Genomic DNA, 15,811 nt, shown 5'->3' on the forward strand with positions numbered 1-15,811 from the left:
AACACCATCTGTGAGGGGGTGGGAGGGAGGGTGGCACCATCAGCAGAAACATCAGTCCTTTCTCTAGCGCTTCCTGAGAGGTTTTTTGCATCAAAAGGTCTTGCCTCCTCCTCTGCGGTGATTGCATAGCAAATGTCCCCTTTGGCTGTCCTGGTGTTAGATGTACCCCAGTCCCAGAAAGCAGGTGGAAGTGGAGAAAACCTACCTGGACACAGAGATAAGCAGCTAAGGCACTTCCCCGAAATGGAAGGTGCTCCATAGATGCTTATAATGCAATACAGTGAAGCGAGGGGGACGGACCCAGTCTGGGGTGGGCAAGATGAGTAGGAGTAAGGCAACCTGGGCTGTGGAGGAGGGGCACCCCAAGAAAGAGGCAGAGCCTGGGCGGAGGTGAGATGCTGTGCCAGTGGAGGGCCAGGAAGCTGGACTGTGCTAGCATCAGCTGTGCATCAGGTGTGGTGGGAGAGAGCAGAAGAGGACAGAAAGCCAGAGGGATGAGGAATTCCTGACCACCTCCATGACCCAAGGAACCAAAGCCAATGCTGTGACCCTTGAACCATCTCAGCCTGCCAGCTCCTTGTCCAAAACATGAGATTCAAAGAGGGCTGAGCTGTCTATGTCGAGACACATTTCTGTCTGGCTGTTTTCAGACACGCCCCAAAGCTACACCTCCCCACGTGCTTCTGGCACCATCTCCCGGCAAAGAGGGTCCACCATCACCCAGAGCTGTTACTATGCCTCCTTCTGCCTGGACCAGGAACCTCCCATTCTTCATCTCGCCATGTCTGGGTCTGGCACACCCAGCAGATGTTAATCGAGGATGTGTCAGATGAATAAATACACATGGGTCCTACAGAGCAGGGAGTAGCAAAGCTTTCCTGCAAAGGACCAGAGAGTAAATACCTCTGGTTTTATGGGTCACACAGTGTTGAAGCTGTTCTGCTGTTGTAACTTGAAGTTAACCCTAGACGGTCTGTATAGGAATGGGCTCAGCCATGTCCCAATAAAACTTCATTTGCCAAAACACTGGGCAAGATTTGACCAGAGGGCTGCAGCTTGCCAACTCCTGCTATGGAGAGCTCCAGGAGCTGTGACATTTCCATGTCCTTGTCCATCTGAAACATCTTTATTTTGGAACTTATAAATGATAGTTTAGCTGGGGATAGAATTGTAGGCTGACAGCTGTCTTCTCTCTGTTGTTTGAAGAGGTCATTTCATTCTCCCCTGATGTGGTTTTTGCTGGTGGAAAATCTCTAAAGACAGACTGAGCTTCTTGTGTAGGTAATTTGTCTTTGCTCTCTGGTGCTTTAGAATGTTTTCTCTTTATTTTTGACAGTCTGTGGTTTCAGTAGCAAGTGTCTACATGGGTTTTTTTCCCCCTCCAGTTTGTATCAGTTACCGCTTGGTATAACTTTTCAATCTGAAGATCCCCATCCCCAACTCGTATTTTAAGAGGTTTCTGGAAGACCTTTTGCTCTCCCCTCCAATACTGCTGCTCTGCCATTCTCTCTCTGGAGGACCTTTTAAATGAATTTCAAGTGCGTATCTTCTCCATTTCTTCTTGCCTGCATGTTATATGTCTGTCTTTTTTCTGTCTTTCTTTGTCTTTAGTATTCAAAATCCAGGCCTGTCCATAGAAGACTATTTTAGGTTATTCCAGGAGGAAGATTTCCCATAAAGCTTTATTCCTATTAGTCAAGCCACAGATGTTTCTAGGGGCTTCTCTTGCAAGGTACTAGGAGGAGGAGTTCAAAACATGCATTAACGTCTCACATTTATTCAAAGCATTGCCCCCTTTTAAAATCTTCAATATGATTCCCTGATAGAGGTTCCCTCATTGTCCTCATCTTACAGATTATCTAGAAACCCGAGCCCCAGAGGGGTAACTAGCCTACAGTCATGTGGCCAGTCCTTGGTCCTCATCTGCATGTGTAGGGCTCACTCACGTTGGGATATAATCCATCACCAGCAAGGCCCAGTGAGGATGAAGGCTCGTGATACCTTTATGAGGATTTTTTCTAAATGAAAGCATTTGCCAAGTGCTACTCTTATATAACTAAAACAACAACAACAACAACAAAAAAAAAACCCCTAAAACTACAAAAATGTCTATGTAGGGAAATCTTGTCCCCATTCTGGTCCCTGCCCACCTGGTCTAGGTAAGTAGTCAGTTTCAGTACTTTGTGGTCTACCCTCCCACGGTCTCATTGGGAGAACATGTGCAAATCCAAGCACATAGACTTCCTTCCCTTTACTCTCTTACTTGAAAGCGTACAATGCTGTGATTTTTTTTTTCTGACACCACTTTTGACACCAAATGTGTGGTTTATGCTGATACCAAGTATGTGTCATTTTCCCCACCAGCTCCCCAATCCTGTGATGCCAGCTGAGTGTCAATTCAATTCCGACATTATCTACCTGGAGTGAGCATCAGATCCCACAAGTCAAGGGCTCAGTCCCACAAGACAGCTCCCATTTTAGCTGCCAGAACAAGCTGGGTCCCTGGGTGACTACACATTTGGGTGTTCTCAAAACCCTTGCTCCCCATCAGATTTGAGAATTCACTAGAGTGACTCAGAGGAAAGCACTCTCTTTGTGACTACAGGTTTTTCTTTTTTTTTTTTTTTTTTTTTTTTTTTTAACAAAGACTACAGCTCAGGAACAGCCAGATGGAAGAGAAGCACAGAACAGGTTATTGGGGGAGGGAGTGGCAGGGTGGCACGGAGCTCCCACCACCCTCCCAGCATGTCAGTGTATTCACCAACCCAGATGCTCCCAAGCTCCATGATGGTTTTAGTGAGGTTTCATTATGTAGGCCAATGGACTGAATCACTGGCAACTGATGGTTGAATCCAATCTCTAACCCCTCTATCCTCCCTGGGGTTCATGGGGTGAGGCTGGAAATCCCAACACTAATCATGGTTTCCTCTTCCTGGCATCAGCCCCCACCCTGAAGATGTCTAGGTTTCCCCCGCCCCCCGCCATGAGTCATCAGTATATATAAAAGATTGGAAATTCCAAAAGTTTTAGGAGCTCAGTGCCAGACACTTGGCATAAAGACCAAATATTTAATTTTTATAATGTGATAAACCGACAGTTTTTTGTTCCTTTTTTGGCTAAATATTCTGGGAAAGGAGTGCACCATGGTTTCTTCAGCTGGTACCACCGATGGCCGATTGGGTTGCTTTCAATATTTTGTTATGACAAATAATGCTGTCATGAGTCACCCACAGCAGTCATTTCGGACATGTGTACCTCGTTCCTAGAGGTGAGCTTGGTGTGGTAAAGGGTGGATACTTCAGTACCTCGGGTAGAGACGGACACATTGGAGGAAGGTGTTGTTATCACCACTGTAGGTGAGGTATTGATCCGAGGACCCGCAAGACAAAGCAGTTGCCCCAAACAGCACAACTAATAAGGAGGCAGCAAGGACACAACTGCTCGGGAGCTCAGAGGCGATGGGCTGAGGTGCGCAGGGCTGTCCAGCTTTCTGAGCTGGAACATGAGGGGACACCAGTCGAGCGAGGCCTGCCACAGAAGCAAGTGGGAGCCATTGCAGGCTGTGGAACATCTCTCCTACCCCAGGGTGGTCCATGGGGTGATCGATTCCCTTTTGGAATTTTTAGGAGGAGGAGGAGGGCAGCGGGAGCCACTAAAAACAGAATACGCTTGTTTCTTCTTCTCGGGTGGTGAACCCTCTCCCTGAGACGTCTTTTGGGGTGGACTCATTTGGTTGGTTGTCAGGGACAGCAGCCATCTGCAAAAACACCAGGCCCCCATCCCGTGATTACAGCTGCTGCGTCTTTTTACCAAGACGAGGATCTTTCCCTCATTGAGGAGGCAAAAGACGAGGTCCGTATCCATGTGTGCCAGTCGTTTTGGGGGTGTCTATAAAGCCCATTCTTTTTTGGCTGCAACCATGGCATAGGGAAGTTCCAGGGGCATGGATTGAATCCAAGTTGTAGCTGCAACCTACACCACAGCTGCAGCAACGCTGGATCCTTAACTCACTGCACCATAGTGGGAACTCCCTACAGCCCATTCTTTAAAAACTGAACCCCCAACCATCTGGGTAGATATCTAGATCTCTGTGGCCATTTATAGGGCATGACCCTACTGCTCCGGCCATGTCTGATTGGACCAGGGCTGGAGCCCGAACAAACTGTCCACCAGGAGTTTAGAGGTGGGATGGTCTGAGAAAGCCGGATGGACACTGGGGTGAGGGAGCTGGAGTTGATGTAACAGCTCAGGAAGGGGCCTCCTTTTCTGCCCTAGACATAGAGCATTGAAGAAAGCCCATCTTTAGAGGCAGCAGGAAGAGCAAGGAAGCCGAGACCCCAGAAGAGAAGAGCGAACACGAAGCCTGGTTCTTGGTGACCCTTTGTCTCTGGGTCATGTTCTTGTGGGGACTGGCTGTCCTTACACTTGGATTTTGTGCAGTAAAACCTTTTCCTCTCAGCAGAATCCCTCCAGTTCCTGAAGCCCATGGAATGGGATCAAAAGTCTGATGTGGGCTCCCTCCTCTAACTTACCCAAGAGAACTCAGGAATGACCCGCTCTTATTCCCTCCAGTCCAAGGGCAAAGAGAGATCTTTGGTCCAGTCGCTCCTGGGAAGTCCTGCATCCACTGGATTTGGGCAACCTGGTTATCCATTCAGGGCTAGGGGGATACAATGCAAGGACTGGCCTGGGCTCTGGTACCCCCTCAGCTCGTGGACCAAAGGAAGCTTGGATGGAGGAAATGGGAGGCGGGTGGCTAAACCCACAGGGACCAATTTCAGGTGCCCATACCCCACGGGCATCGATTAAGACATCGTGCCTGCCTTGAATTAAGTGCTTCGGAGAGAAGCCATGGTTTTCATCAGTTCTGGCCTGCCGATGTGGAATGCGTCTTGACAGGTGTATTCAGAGACTTTTCCAGACGTGTCTCTCCTAGCAGTTCTCACCAGGGAAGACCTAGATATATATATATATATTTGTCTTTTGTGGGCCTTACCTGTGGCATATGGAGGTTCCCAGGCTAGGGGTCTAGTCGGAGCTGTAGCCGCTGGCCTACACCAGAGCCATAACAACGCCAGATCTGAGCCGCATCTGTGACCTACACCACAGCTCACAGCAATGCCAGATCCTTAACCCACTAAGCGAGGCCAGGGATCAAACCCACAACCTCATGGTTCCCAGTCGGATTTGTTTTCTGCTGCGCCACGACAGGAATTCCCCAGTGACATATTTCTTTCTCTCCATACCCTGGGACCCAAGAAAGGGCCTAAGGTTTTAGTTGAGGGAAAGAGAAAATTGCAAAGGAAAATAAGCATTCCTTTTAGGGAAAGTTTTAGAGGAGACAGACTGCCGCTCAAATTGCAGTTAACGGTGCGTCTGCCTGCCTCTGTGATTGTGCGTGTGTGTCAGTGTCACATCATTACAGGAACACCCAGGAAACCATCCTCAGCCACCACCTCCCAGTCGTACCCAGGGTCAGAGGGTCTGGAGTTTCAAAAGTTGAACCTTTTGTGTCTTAAATACTCCTGCCCCTTAGTCACCTGGATCAAACACCAGGGGAACCCTTTTCCAAGTAATTAATTGATTTTCCTGGCCTCAAGGAGCCCTCATTACAGCTACAGATTAGATATAAGGAAACATCGGTGTGAATTAGAATTGCTATCAAATCGTCTTCAAAGTTGTTTGATGACAGAGGGACTGGTAATGGCTCAGGAGCTTTAAACATGGCTCTACCTTAGAAGTGGGGCAGGATGAGTGCTGGAGATTTTGGCCTTTTCTCTTGATTTATGTAAACATTAAGTCAGTATTTAAAAAGAAAAAGAAAAAGCCAGTTCCCAGGAACCTGCTATTTGCCAGGTACTCTTAGATAAAGTGAGTGTAAATCTTTCGTGGGGCTGTGTTTGATCTGGGCTTTTCTCATCTACACCCTCCTCTTTCAAAGAATTTTTTATTTAACTGTCGTTGATTTACAATGTTGTGTGAGTTCCAGGCGTGCAGATTCTTTTCGGTCGTGGGTTATTACACGGTGCGGCCTGCCGTTCCCTGTGCGGTACCGTCCATCCTCTGTTGTTTATCTATCACAACCGCATCTCAGCCGCTCCTTATGCCTCAGCCACACGAGGCTCCTTGTGGCTTCCTGAATTCCCGTCACCCTGGTGACCTTCTCCACACCCACCGTGCTGTCATCCACACGGTGCTATCTCGGAAGAGAGCTGCAAGGAGGCACGATTCCGTGACCGAAAAGTCTTGAGTCCTTTACTCGGATTTCCCAGATGCTGGGAGGCGGGGGGACCCTGAAGATCAGCAACCCGTGGGCATCCTCTGCGCCCCTGCAGCCGCTCACGCCCCCACGAGCCGAGAGCTTCGGGCCTCGGCACCCCCGTCCACCTCCCAGGGGGCCCGGGAGCCAGAGAGGGAGGTGAAGGTCAAGGTTGGGGACCTTGTGCATTCATGAGTAGCTCATCATTTTGGCTTCTCGCCTCTCCCTTCCATCAGCCTCCTGTGCGAGGGTGAAGCGGCCATCTGCTGTGTTCACCCCCACGGTCGCAGTACTCAGAGCAGCGCGTGGCACGCTTGGCCCTCGGACACGCCCCCGAGCCCCGGGACGAGCAGAGGGACAAGGCATACTGGGCGGTCCCTGCTTGGAGGGCTCACCATCCAGCGGAAAAGCGAGCCAGCCGACGAGTGCGACCAGCCCAGGAGTTGGGTGACCTGCAGGACGCCCTGAGAGCAAGGACCACGGTCTCTCCAGGACACGCAAGGTACCGTGGGGTGTCTTCCGCCGTCTCCACGAGGGTCACCGCACCCGTCAGCCTGCAGCCTGTTTCCTGACTCAGAGCAGTGCCAGTTGTCCCCTTAGGAGCAATTAGCCTCCCAAGTTCTCACTTCTTCCCTCTGTAAAGCGAATACACTTTCCCAGAGCTGGCTGCAGATTTTTGCAGGCCCCGGTCACTGTCATTTTTGGTGGCCTTGAGCCCCAGCATGTTGAATACATGCAAGTACATGCACGCCTACACAGACAATTTGAAGGGGGCTGTAAAATTCTCTGAAAGGTTTACTAGTGTTCCTTGGATGCATATGTGGGATTGGGCTCAGGAAAAGTGGAAAGACCACTATACGAACTTACCATCGTTAGTGTTTTGGATTTGATTAAGAAATTACTCCTTTGGTTCCAGTGTATTCAGCTCAACTTCAGTCATAGCTACTGACAGTTGCACGTGACTAGTTGATAGAATGCTATGTTTTGAAGGCGTTTAATGAGACATTTATCAATTTCATTTTGCAAGGGTTTATTTGTACTTTGGAGCCAGGAGATTTCATTTTTTGGTAGCCCTTGAATGCAGGCCCTGAGAAGTTTCCTCAACCAAAGGCTTGTTTCTCCAAGGACATGCCGTGGGAATGAAATGGCTCTAGGTTGCCAGTCTGGTTTGTTGTTGTTGTTGTTTTGCCAGTAGGGTTCTTGATGATCAGGGGTCCAAGTTTTGCCTAAATTCAAACGATCTGTCTTGAGACAGAGCAAAATGCTTGAAGTTTGGCTAGCTTCTGTTAATAGGTCATTGGCTGCTGCTTTGTAACAGAGCCTCTCAAAATTTAGTGGCTTGAAAAAAATAACTGTCATTTTCCTGACAAATCCGTGGGTCATTTGAGTGGTTTCGCTGGCCAGCCTTGGCTGCTGTCTGTAGGTTTGCTTATGATGTGCCATCTGCCAGTGGCTTGGCTTGGGACTGGCTAGGCTAGCTTGGACTTGGCTGACCTGGTTCTGCTCCGTGTGGTCACTCGTCTTCCAGCAGGCTGACCTCCTGCTGGAGGCAGGGATATGAGAGAGAGAGAGAGGCTGCCTGGGGCCCTCGGCCCCTCCCCACGCTGCTAGTGGAAGCAAGATCCAAGGTTCAAGGGCATGGTAATGAACCCCGAGTCTCGGTACCAGGGGCCACAAAATCCCACTGCCACGGGAGTGGGTACAGAAGGAGGTGGAGAATGGGGTTTCTGGTTGCGTATTTCTCACAGCTGGACGGCCACGCCATTCACGTTTGTGTATTTCAAGGAAATGTCTAGCCCTAGCAGGAAAGAGTGCTTCACCGTGTCGGTATCCTGCCCATCCCATGTGATGCAGTCTGTGTTGCCTTGACCTCATGTCAAAAGGCAGAGATACCAAACGTGCATTTGCTGAGATGATCTCTCCCAGCCCCGAGCTGGGTGGTGACCACATGCGTGTGTTGGTTGCAGCATCTTGTCAGAGGCCTCCGTCCCTTGGGCTCTGGGTCCCTGCCTCTGCTGTGAACTGGCTGTCTGACCCTGAGCCAGTGAATTAACCCCAGGACCCCTGCTGCTTTGCATACTGGAGGTGGGAAGCCCGCTGGCTCAGAGGGTTGTCGTGTGGACTCAGGTAATTTATGCTGAGGGCTTGGCGTGCTGCTGGATACCTTGAATGTCCTTAGTATATGTGGCCATTACTGCTGTTCTCGGTGGCTCTCTGGAGCCCCGCGCCGAGTATGCACTCGGGGTAGTCTATTGAATGAATGATTTGAGACCTGCTCTTCCAAGAGCAGAGCAGTGGAGCACATGCGAGGAAAAGGAAGCAAAAGGAAGCTTGGCCAGGCTCTTGGGGTCTCTTGAGGAGTAACCCGGCTCCCTGATCCACTGTCATGTGTCAAACGCCTGGACACAGGGCTAACAGGTGAATAACAATCATAACTATAATAATAATAGTGAAGAATGGGGAGGGGACTTTTTCTCAAACTTCGAAGTTCTTCTTTCCTCTTAGAGCAGTAAAACCATGATGACAGCGGAGGGTAACGTCATATTATTGGGGAGGTTCCAAGCTCTTTGCAAACCAGGCGTGGGTGAGGGGTTGGGCAGAGCCCCTCTCCTGATGGACAGATGGGGCCTGACTGCTGCAGGAGGTGGGGGCATGGGTGGGAGAGGATTAAAATGTTCTCAGGGAAAGGAACGGGCTGGGAATGGCCCCTCTGCAGGCACCGGTGACATCTGAAATGGGCCACTTTGGCTCACAGGAATCTTCTGGGCATGGGCAGTTCTGGGCCCAGATGGTGGGAAAATCCTCAGAAAACTTTGGGATTGGGGTCCCTGCAGCTGGGCAGCAGCTGCGGGGCTGGAATTGGAGCCAGTCGCAAGTGGCACCCACCTGCTCCAGTTACCACATTTTTCCCAACCTCGTCCGGAGGCCCCGTCGTCTCTCACTTCAGAGTAGCAGGAAATGTGGAAGGTGCTGGAAGGGAGCTGTTTGAGAGGCTTAGGGCGAAGGGCCTCCAGCCTGGAAGCCTCCCGGAGGCTCAGGGTTAATTCCCCAAAAGGCCCGGAACGGCAGGATTTTGCGCTGTTCCTCACTCATGCCCCAGTTAAAGCATCCTCTGACGTCACGCCTTCTGCACCTGCAGAATCGTGTGGTCCACACTGGGTAATGTGGACTCCCTGAATTTAGAGTTTGTAACTGGTCTGCCAGAGAACGGATTGGACCGTCCCTTCGAATTCGCAGTGAAGGAACCGATTAAGAGCGTGATCCTGACGGCCTGGGACATGCGTCGCCTGCTTACAGGAACCAGCTCCATGCCCTTGCAGACCCTCTGTTCCTGTGTCATAAATTAATACGGGGATTACCGATGGTGCTTCTCCAGGTTGACCAGAAGTCTGGTGGGTGCCATTCTCTTGGTTTGGGTTGTGCTCGGGGTTGCACCTGAGGTCGCTAAATACAGCTGCTCCCTCTAGGATGCATGTGGAACATTCGTCCACAACGAAGCTGGGAAGCAATTAAGGGCTCAGGCCGGGGGGCAGGTGGCGGGGGTTTAGCCCCAGTTATGCCATTTGCCACCCAGATTGGTTCTTCAATCTCAGTGAGCATCAGTTTTTCCACCTGTAAAATGGGGGTTGGGGGCGAGCAGGGGCAGAGGGGAGAGGCGTACCACCTGACAGGTCAGCAGCAATGTGCCAGGTTTGTGAAAGGGCCCACCTTGGGGGCAGAGCCTCCAGCCATCCAAGGCCGGCAGCTGCTGGAAAGACCCCAAGGAGGAGCCCCCCAGCGAGCCCCTCCTGCAGTCCTGACTCACGGAAACTTTTAAGATCATAAGTGGCTTAAGTGGTGTAAGCAAAATCCTGCTACTAAGAAGAGCAGTGACCTGCAGGGGACCCGCCGAGGGTGAAATGAGTCAATGCCCTGAAAGCGATTGGGACAGTCTTGGCATGTGGGAGGAGAGGGCCAAGTTTGCCCAGTGTGCGACACAAAAGAGCAGGCAGAATGCCCGGGCTTTCTTGGGGGCTGGGGGCATCGGGGTAGGGTTGCCAGACCAAGCAACCTAAAACGTGGGAGACCTGGTTCAACCTGAACTTCAGATAAACCGTACACACGATTTTCGGAGAAGCCCCTGCTGGGACGCGCTGTGCTGCGCGGTTCCTCGCGGTTCATCTGCAGCGCAACTGGGCTGCGTGTCCTGGACATCGTCGGGGAATCTGAGTCGGAGGGGATTGCGTGGCTCCCATTCCAGCAGATGGTTGTCCCTGGCGGGCTCAGCCCTCTAGGCCCTAATTGGAAAACAAAACAAAGCAGCAGTTTTTGAGCGGAAAACTGACTTTGGCAATTAGCAAACCTGACAGCAAGACGGAGGAATGACCATTTGGGGCGCTTCCTGGCAGAGGTGTTAGCGGGAATGCTCCATCTGTAAACAGTCCGACAAAATGAGCGAAGGACTTGCAAATGTTCAGACCCCAGACTTTGATCACAAAGGGATTCATCACGATGTGACATAAAATAGCAGAATTCCTGGGGTGGGGGGAGAACCTGTTGCTTAAATGCTGATAATCTGAAATGTTCAGAAGCGAGAAGTTTGAAACCAGCTTTGTCCAAAGTGTGGCACTCCTGCCAGCGACTCGGGGATAGGGGCTCCAGAAGTGCTTAGGGTCCGACTGGCCGCTGTGGCCAGGGAAACGCTGGTGTGTGGTTTCAGCCATGGGTGCCAGGCTCCCCGATGCCAAGGCTGCTGCGAGTGTTTTACTGGGTCCTGGAATATAGGGCCGGGGGTGACAGCAGCCTGGATCAGCCAAGGCTGGAGTCCACAGCCCAGTATTTGGGGAACTGGTGGGCGGTGGACTCCGCATGATGTTCACGTGTGAGGACGAGTTTGGGGCAGGGCGGTTTCCTAAAGGACAGAGACAAGGCAGGAGGGTTCTGGGCGGTCCCCTCACCTCCCCCCAACCCCTGCCCGGTGGACTTGAGCCGCCGTCTCACCAGACTGTGAATCCACACAGCTGCGGCCCCTAGGACCAGGGACGCAGGGCCAGGACAGGGTCCCTTGCCGCCTTTCTGCCCCAAGCCCGGCAGTTCAGGGCCAGCTTCCCCACTCGTGAGCGCAGTGCTGGGGCCACGAGACTTCCAGGGCCCTTCGATGCTGTTGCCATTTCTTTTAAAGTCAGAAGAAAAAGGAGGAGGGCTGGGGGGAGAGCGGGAGAGGGAGTTGGGGTGAGCAGATGCAAACTATTACACAGAGGGCGGGTAAACAGCAGGGTCCCACTGCAGAGCACGGGGAACTCTAGTCAATATCCTGAGATAAACCCTAACGCAGAAGAGTATAAAAAGGGGTGTGTGTGTGTATGAATCTATATATATCGGAATGTGTGATATCATGTATATATGTGTCTGGATCACTTTGCTGTACAGGAGAAATAACACAATTCTGTAAACCAACTACACGTCAATTAAAAAGAAAAAAGGACATTATAATAATATCTAATAGCAGATCTGGCCTGGATTACATTCGTCCTTGTGCCAGTGCTGCCGTAAAGTATACTTTCCGATGCTTTTCATAGAGAAGGCAAAAGTGCGCGGGTCCACAAAAACCACCCCGTGGTCCCAGGCGGTTTCAGCACCTCATCAGCGAGGCCTTTCTCTGCAGATGGGTTTTCTCCTAGAACTTTGAGGAAGAGAAGGAGGTCAGTGTTCTGCTGGAAGATGAGTGGTCCTGCATCTACACAACTTGTGGGGACCCCCCCCGCCCCCTCACCGCCAGAGATTCTGCCTGCGCAGATGGGGGCAGAAGCACAGGGCAGTGTTAACCCACTGCTATCAAACGCTGAGGTGTGGGGTGCGGCCTCAGGCGTCTCAGCTCCTTCACCGGCCTGAGTGCTCTGGACTGGACGCCTGGCCCCCCACCGCCAGGTGACCATGGCAAGTCCTTTGACCTCTGCCTACTTTGGTTTTCCCGTCTATAAAGTGGGGACAGCAAGGACACTTTTCTCACTATGGAATGGTTGTGAGGACCAGGTGAGCTGGTGCTTATCAATGCTTAGAAGGGGGTGTGCCAGGCACATGTCATCAATGAGAATAAGAAGAAGGAGGGGCCAAGAGGGAGGGTCTGTGTCCCCTAACCCTTCACCACGCAGCCCAGCTCACGTCGCACGACAAGTCCCCTCAGGCCACGCTAAGCCTCCTCCAGGACGCAATGGGGGTTCCTGGAAGGCGCACCGTGTCAGACGAGGCGTCCCTGAGTGCTTGTCTTTGCAGGGTGTGTGCGTTAGAAGAATGGCAAGGAGGCAGGGTGCCACCTCCCAGGGCATTAGGATTCATCTCAGGGGGCACCATTCTGTGTCCACAGAACAACTGCACCCAGCCTGGCGAGGCTGTGGTGTCTGCCAGGCCCTGCTGGGGAAATGGATGCTGATGAAAAGAGTCTTCCAGCCCGTCCTTCAAACGGCTCAGAATCGCACGTGAGCCAAAGGGCCTGATGGGAACAAATCCAGACCCAATTGGGTGCCAGGCTCTGGACGTGGCCGCGGGGTTCTGAGGCTGGTCCTTGCCTTCTAGAAACTGGTCCTGTGGGTAGAGGCATCCAAGCTCTAAGACACATAAACAGGGGGAGCCCAGGGTGGTAAGCGTTCTGGAGGCAGCATGCAGGATGCACGCAAAGCCTCCAGGCCCACAGCCCGATGGCCGTGGTGCAAATCCTGGCTCCGTGACTTAGGGCAACTTACTCAATCTCTCTGTGGTTTCTGTGAGGGTTAAATGAGAGAGTACACCCCAGTGTTTGGAAAACGGGCACAAGTTCCCTGTTATTTTTCAGCCTTGGGATTGTGGGAAGGCATTGGGAAGGCTTCCTGGAGGAGGCAGCCCCTAAAAGGAAGCCTCAAAGGATGGAATGGTGTGCCAGGGGGAGAAGATTTCAGGCATCGGGAAAGCCCAGGGTGCAAGGTGACAGAGGTGGGAGGGGCTGCTGGCTGGCAGGAAAAGTCTGCTCAGGAGGGATTTATGGCTGTGACATGCACCCTCTCTGCCCTCCTTTATGCCATGAGACTAAGCTCTTGGGAGATGAGAAGCCACATTCAGGAGAGCCCAGTTGTCCCAGTTGAGGCCATCTGAGGCCAATGACAGCCACCCGACAGTCAGCTAGCCCCCAAACACGTGAGAGAGCCCAGCCAAGACCAGCAGAGCCATCCACCTAAACTGCAGAGGACCTCACAAGGGTGAGTGAGGCTGGAAGAGCCACTGGCTGATCCATAGACGCATGAACAATAATAGGTGTCTGTTATTTTAAGCATTTGAGTTTGGGGCTTGTTTGTTATGAAGCAAGGGCTAGCTGAGGTATAGTAAATAGACCAAGGCTTAGAAAGAAGAATCAACTTGCCCAAAGTCACAAGACTGGTGGGTGTCAGGTCCAGAGTATAGACCCTGAGTCCAATGGAGTCAGTCCCCATAAAAACATAACCAGAGTCAGCAGGAGGTTTGTTTCAATAACCTAAACAACTTCGTGGAGGAATAAACATCACGTCTTGACTGCCTATGGCCTGGAATCTCTCCAGTGGCCCTCGGCTCCCAGGCGGAGCAGCAAGAGAACATCCCAGCGTGTTTGTAGCTCAGACTCTGTTCCTTAGCACCTCGTGGGGACTCCTGGCTCTTGGAAATGAACATATTGGGCTGCATTGAGGCAAGAGGAACACGACAGAGACAATGATTCCAAAAAGCTCTAATTGAAGTAACAGCAAAACCAATTTGGTGCAACACATAGCTGGAGGACCTCATGGTTCTGGAAGGCACAGCTCAGGGAGCATGAATGCTCTTCCCTGGCTGCATGGCCAATGGTATGGAGGTTCCGCCCAGCAAAGGGGGTGGGCGAGTCCTGGCCTGGACCCAGTGTCACCTTCAGGACTTTCTTGAGTCTGGCTTTCCTATAGATCACCTGGGTGCTTACCTATGAGGCAGAGATGCCAGAGAACACTGTTCTGGAGCGATGGAGAGGCCTGGACAAAAGTGGCAAAGAGGTCAAGGGCATGGACTTCAAGTCAGGTTTGATCCGGCCTCTGAGCTGCTGGCAATTACATCTTCAGAGTCTCTTTCTCCTCATCATAAAAGACAGACAATAATAACACTTGACCGTGAGAAGCAGAGGAGAGAGATGATGGCTAGAGGCCACATTGGCCTTTCCGCTTCAAGGCTCCCTCCTCCCTAGCACCTAGCAAGGTACTTGTTGTGCATTAGGCTCTGGATTAGTCTGCTAGAAAAAATAGTGTAGCCATTCACTGAACACCTCTTAGGTGTCAAGTGCTTTATGTATTGTATCTGTTAGGGTTCTCCAGGGAGTAAGTGTATAAAAAGATACATATATATCTTATATAAAGGAGTTCCCATCGTGGCTCAGTTGTTCACAAATACAACTAGTATCCATAAGGACGGGGGTTTAATCCCTGGCCTTGCTCAGTGGGTTAAGGATCCAGTGTTGTCATGAGCTGCGGTGTAGGTCACAGATACAGCTCGGATCTGGCATGGTTGTGGCTGTGACCGGTAGGTACAGCTCTGATCCAACCCCTAGCCTGGGAACCTCCTTATGCTGTGGGTGCAGCCCTAAAAAGACAAAAGACAAATAAATATATGTATATGTATATAAAATAAAGATATGCTATATATGTATTTATTATATAGACGAGGGGAGAAATGGAGCTAGGACCTGCACTCTGATGGGTAAGAAGGAGGTAACCAAGCCGAAAAGGTGGGGAGCATCAGCAGATGCAAGAGCAGGTGCAAAGGCCCTGTGGTCAGGGAGGCAGGGGCGTGTAAGAGAGACGAGTTGAGGGACATGTGACAGGCAGATCAGCAAAGGCTGGCCCTCGCAGGTCTTGGAGGCCAAGGTGAGGGATGATCGGAGGGCACAGAGGAGAGCGTGACGTCATGGTGGAGGGGAAGCCCAAGGGATGGAAGGGAGGCAGGTGAGACAGGTGACCTCAGCGAGGACTGGGGCAGTGGGCCAGGCCACTTCCACACCTTGGTGCTGTCTCTGCAGAGCTGCCTTAGAAATGATGTGTTTTGTAGCCACTGACACTGGAGGCAGGCCCGGGGACCCAAGGACAGGGTCCTCTCTGCCTCCTGCACCAGGCTCCCTAGCCACCCTCACCCCAGCCCTTGGCCAGCCTTTTCTAAGGAGCAAGAAAGCCTTTGCTTTCCTTTGCTGGTCAAGAAAGCTGTGCCTTTAAAAAGTAACTTCCAAGTAACCGCCCCCCCCCAACCTGTTGCTTGAAGGCTGATGGAGGCCAGATGCGGGGCAGGGCTGAAGGGTGACAGGTTCAGAGGTGGTTGCAGAGCAGAGTCTCTCCTGACGGAGTCGGAGTTCAATGGCAAAGCCACAGCCCAAAGAGAAAGGCTCCTTGCTGTGCGCTGCCCCGAGCAGACAGAGTCAGAGACAGAGGGACCCACAGACTCGGCCCTGTCCTCCTGCTGCTCCCTGGGCTTTTGGGAAGGGACGTGGGGTGACGACTTGCTGGTGTCCCAGCTGGCGCTGAGGCTGCCTCCGGCCTTGCTCTCTGTGCACGGGCCAGC

The 15,811-nt window shown here is 51.8% G+C and overlaps 1 long non-coding RNA gene across 5 annotated transcripts in view; it reads left to right on the top strand.

Annotated features, from left to right (window-relative positions):
• The window catches only part of LOC110257416, a 96,596-nt gene that overhangs the window by 2,016 nt on the left and 78,769 nt on the right, over positions 1-15,811 (top strand). For 4 of the 5 annotated variants that reach the window (XR_002339982.1, XR_002339980.1, XR_002339981.1 and 1 more), the window contains exon 2: positions 6,496-6,761. This is a non-coding gene — a long non-coding RNA (uncharacterized LOC110257416). Of the gene's footprint in view, positions 1-6,495; positions 6,762-9,398; positions 14,645-15,811 lie in introns of those variants that run through there. The other variant, XR_002339979.1, reaches the window with a different exon arrangement.

The sequence above is a fragment of the Sus scrofa genome, chromosome 17, assembly GCF_000003025.6.
Source record: "Sus scrofa isolate TJ Tabasco breed Duroc chromosome 17, Sscrofa11.1, whole genome shotgun sequence".
Taxonomy (NCBI): Eukaryota; Metazoa; Chordata; class Mammalia; order Artiodactyla; family Suidae; genus Sus; species Sus scrofa.